This window comes from Schistocerca gregaria, unplaced genomic scaffold, assembly GCF_023897955.1.
Source record: "Schistocerca gregaria isolate iqSchGreg1 unplaced genomic scaffold, iqSchGreg1.2 ptg000550l, whole genome shotgun sequence".
In the NCBI taxonomy this organism is placed as follows: domain Eukaryota; kingdom Metazoa; phylum Arthropoda; class Insecta; order Orthoptera; family Acrididae; genus Schistocerca; species Schistocerca gregaria.
In genome coordinates this window covers 2,501-7,500 of record NW_026061944.1, presented here as the reverse complement: position 1 = coordinate 7,500, position 5,000 = coordinate 2,501, and the positions used below count along the sequence as shown (strand labels likewise).

The 5,000-nt window shown below is 51.8% G+C and overlaps 1 non-coding gene across 1 annotated transcript in view; it reads right to left on the bottom strand.

Annotated features, from left to right (window-relative positions):
• LOC126314296 (small subunit ribosomal RNA) overlaps nt 1–1,097 on the bottom strand; it is a 1,893-nt gene extending 796 nt beyond the window's left edge. The window contains exon 1 of the ribosomal RNA XR_007555758.1: nt 1–1,097. This exon is cut by the window's left edge and continues 796 nt beyond it. This is a non-coding gene — a ribosomal RNA (small subunit ribosomal RNA).
• Nucleotides 1,098–5,000: the final 3,903 nt, after the last annotated feature.

Sequence of the window (5,000 nt, the reverse complement as noted above, 5' to 3'; positions counted from 1 at the left end):
ACTAGGGCGGTATCTGATCGCCTTCGAACCTCTAACTTTCGTTCTTGATTAATGAAAACATACTTGGCAAATGCTTTCGCTTCTGTTCGTCTTGCGACGATCCAAGAATTTCACCTCTAACGTCGCAATACGAATGCCCCCGCCTGTCCCTATTAATCATTACCTCGGGTTCCGAAAACCAACAAAATAGAACCGAGGTCCTATTCCATTATTCCATGCACACAGTATTCAGGCGGGCTTGCCTGCTTTAAGCACTCTAATTTGTTCAAAGTAAACGTGCCGGCCCACCGAGACACTCAACAAAGAGCACCCTGGTAGGATTTAAACGGGGTCCGCCTCGGGACGCGAAAGCACCCCTTCGGCTCGCCCCACCGGCAGGACGTCCCACGATACATGCCAGTTAAACACCGACGGGCGGTGAACCAACAGCGTGGGACACAAATCCAACTACGAGCTTTTTAACCGCAACAACTTTAATATACGCTATTGGAGCTGGAATTACCGCGGCTGCTGGCACCAGACTTGCCCTCCAATAGATACTCGTTAAAGGATTTAAAGTGTACTCATTCCGATTACGGGGCCTCGGATGAGTCCCGTATCGTTATTTTTCGTCACTACCTCCCCGTGCCGGGAGTGGGTAATTTGCGCGCCTGCTGCCTTCCTTGGATGTGGTAGCCGTTTCTCAGGCTCCCTCTCCGGAATCGAACCCTGATTCCCCGTTACCCGTTACAACCATGGTAGGCGCAGAACCTACCATCGACAGTTGATAAGGCAGACATTTGAAAGATGCGTCGCCGGTACGAGGACCGTGCGATCAGCCCAAAGTTATTCAGAGTCACCAAGGCAAACGGACCAGACAAGCCAATCCGATTGGTTTTGATCTAATAAAAGCGTCCCTTCCATCTCTGGTCGGGACTCTGTTTGCATGTATTAGCTCTAGAATTACCACAGTTATCCAAGTAACGTGGGTACGATCTAAGGAACCATAACTGATTTAATGAGCCATTCGCGGTTTCACCTTAATGCGGCTTGTACTGAGACATGCATGGCTTAATCTTTGAGACAAGCATATGACTACTGGCAGGATCAACCAGGGAGCTGCGTCAACTAGAGCTGAGCAGCCGGCCGCCCGGGAGTGTGTCCCGGGGGCCCGCGCGAACACGCAAGCGTCCGCTCAATTATTCTGCAAACAGGAGGAGGCCGAGCTCCCCTGCACGATACACCTCGAAACCCTCTCAGGTCCCGGCGGCGCGCAGCGCCGTCCTAGGTACTTGGTCGGTTTCGAGAGAGGCGCAATCGCCCGGAGTTAGGCGAGTAGACGGTTTTAGTGCGAACACCCTTGCTCCCAACTGAGCTTGCCGCTGCCGACAGAGGCCCGGGAGCGTGCTGTCGTGGCATTGCCGGCGGGAGACAACACGCGCCACCTATGGTGACCGGCAGCTCCAACGCCAGCGCCACACAAGGGCAAAGCCCCACTTGGGTGCAGAAGCGAACTCTCCCAGCACAGCGCACGCGCCAACACGTCCGCACAACTGCGATACAAACCACCTGCGAGAACCGCTGGGGCGACCGAGCAGCAGACGGCGTCGCGGCGCCGAGTGCCAGGCGGCGGCGCATCCTCAACGCACACAGTCCTCAATCAGACCAGCACACTGCAGATGTCCACCGCGCTTCGCACCGGGCTCGGCTGAACCAACTTTGGCCGCCAGGCGCCGCGTGCAGGGTGCGCCGCAGCGTAGCTGCGCCGCCTGCCGAGCCCGTCGGCTGGCGCTCCTGCCACTCGGCGCCCCCCACCAGCCGCCTGTTGCGCGTGCGCCCACGCAGCGCGCGGCCAACACGCCGGGCGGCCCCCCTTCACCGGCCGGGAACAGTCCCACCAAGCCACCGCCGCGTATCGCTTCATACCCACATGGGCCTAGTCACGTGTGTGGATGTGGCGGGTACCGCTGAAACAACCGGTTAATAGCTGTACCGATCGTCGCCATCACAGATTCACCTCCAGCGTGAACAACCGCTCAACAACGGATTTCCAGTTCATTTGCGTATCTTGGGCAGTAAACGTAGATGTCCACCTACATTTGCGAATTCAACAATTCTTGCATGCCAGGATGTCATGTGTCACGACACGCTACATCAGACCACATACACACTGCGACATGTGCAGAAGAGAACACGTGGAAGGTGGCCCGCGCACGTATGCGATGTCCCTTCCGCGATCCACTGTCAACCGGCATCTGCGGCATGTCCCAGATATGGAACGCGGTCCACCAGGGTAGCACTTTGTGTGAGGCAATACGACAAAGTCGGAATACACGCGTCACTACATCACACGGCTCACGCTGACCTGACCTGACTCACCGCACCACCACCCCCAGCGACCCAGGGTGACATACAATGCGTTCGTACGTTCCTCCCACACGCCTCTACGGCGTACCACAGTGCAACCTAGCTGTTATTGGGAGACGAGACAAGTAGCATCGAGCACAACATATGGAAATTGAGATTCGACACCGTTGGGCACAGCCAGCGTACGGTCACACGTATCACACTACTTCACTCTGTACGTAACTACCGATGATCGGTACAGCGTGTGGGTTACGCGTACGACATCAGCGGACAATGGACACAGACCATACCACGACGTACACTGAGGGCGTCGACATCTGAACGCAACTGAACAGCTGCGAGGCTCATTTAACACTCAAACGCCAGACCGACCAGCTTGAGAGGACGGAGACACAAAGAGAGGGGCAGAGGGGGGGGGGGGGGCGATATAGTCCTATTGCAGTACAATTGACAGTGGATAGCGGGAATATGTGGAAAGTAAGCAACACTCGCAAGACATCTACATGAGGATAACAACGACACCAGAGATTCCGAGCAGTGAACTATGTTAGGCAAAGGGACAACGTGGGTTAGGTTAAGGGACAACGTGGGTTAGGTTAAGGGACAACGTGGGTTAGGTTAAGGGACAACGTGGGTTAGGTTAAGGGACAACGTGGGTTAGGTTAAGGGACAACGTGGGTTAGGTTAAGGGACAACGTGGGTTAGGTTAAGGGACAACGTGGGTTAGGTTAAGGGACAACGTGGGTTAGGTTAAGGGACAACGTGGGTTAGGTTAAGGGACAACGTGGGTTAGGTTAAGGGACAACGTGGGTTAGGTTAAGGGACAACGTGGGTTAGGTTAAGGGACAACGTGGGTTAGGTTAAGGGACAACGTGGGTTAGGTTAAGGGACAACGTGGGTTAGGTTAAGGGACAACGTGGGTTAGGTTAAGGGACAACGTGGGTTAGGTTAAGGGACAACGTGGGTTAGGTTAAGGGACAACGTGGGTTACGTTAAGGGACAACGTGGGTTAGGTTAAGGGACAACGTGGGTTAGGTTAAGGGACAACGTGGGTTAGGTTAAGGGACAACGTGGGTTAGGTTAAGGGACAACGTGGGTTAGGTTAAGGGACAACGTGGGTTAGGTTAAGGGACAACGTGGGTTAGGTTAAGGGACAAATTGAGTTAGGTTAAGGGACAAATTGAGTTAGGTTAAGGGACAAATTGAGTTAGGTTAAGGGACAAATTGAGTTAGGTTAAGGGACAAATTGAGTTAGGTTAAGGGACAAATTGAGTTAGGTTAAGGGACAAATTGAGTTAGGTTAAGGGACAAATTGAGTTAGGTTAAGGGACAAATTGAGTTAGGTTAAGGGACAAATTGAGTTAGGTTAAGGGACAAATTGAGTTAGGTTAAGGGACAAATTGAGTTAGGTTAAGGGACAAATTGAGTTAGGTTAAGGGACAAATTGAGTTAGGTTAAGGGACAAATTGAGTTAGGTTAAGGGACAAATTGAGTTAGGTTAAGGGACAAATTGAGTTAGGTTAAGGGACAAATTGAGTTAGGTTAAGGGATAATCTGGTACAACCACAGTTAGGTTAAGCGATAATCTGGTACAGCCACAGTTAGGTTAAGCGATAATCTGGTACAGCCACAGTTAGGTTAAGCGATAATCTGGTACAGCCACAGTTAGGTTAAGCGATAATCTGGTACAGCCACAGTTAGGTTAAGCGATAATCTGGTACAGCCACAGTTAGGTTAAGCGATAATCTGGTACAGCCACAGTTAGGTTAAGCGATAATCTGGTACAGCCACAGTTAGGTTAAGCGATAATCTGGTACAGCCACAGTTAGGTTAAGCGATAATCTGGTACAGCCACAGTTAGGTTAAGCGATAATCTGGTACAGCCACAGTTAGGTTAAGCGATAATCTGGTACAGCCACAGTTAGGTTAAGCGATAATCTGGTACAGCCACAGTTAGGTTAAGCGATAATCTGGTACAGCCACAGTTAGGTTAAGCGATAATCTGGTACAGCCACAGTTAGGTTAAGCGATAATCTGGTACAGCCACAGTTAGGTTAAGCGATAATCTGGTACAGCCACAGTTAGGTTAAGCGATAAAGTTGGTTAAATTCGGTATTGTGTGGGAAGGGGGCAGAGAGAGAGTGGGGGGGGGGGTGGATAGTTGTGGCAGTACGCGGATGCCTGAGTCACCGTCAGATATGTCACGTCGGTTCGATGCTTGTAGCAAGAGGCTGGCGGGTCTGTGTCTCTCACTTCTGCAATTTTTCATGTGGTATAACACGAGGGCGGGGGGGTGATATTTGGTGCCCCTCTGTGTAGGATGTGTGTTGGTGGTGTTGGTTTATCTGAGCAATGGTAGTTGTCGGAGGAGTGGGGTATTGTGCTTTTATAGGTGGACCTACTGCTCTGGTTATCATAGTGTCGACGGTGCAATGTGGCAGAGAGGATGCACTCGACATTGTCGCATTCCAGATGTTTACGTATTGTGTGTCTCCGTTGCAGGCCGAGAGTGGTGCATGTTCGAGTGTGTGGCTGACGTGCGATTCACGTTGTGTGCCCAGTCTTACAGCACGTATAGGGACATTCGCATAAATCATCTATATGTGGCCTTGCATCATTTACTAAGCAGTGCCGTGAGACGACCGAACTATTAG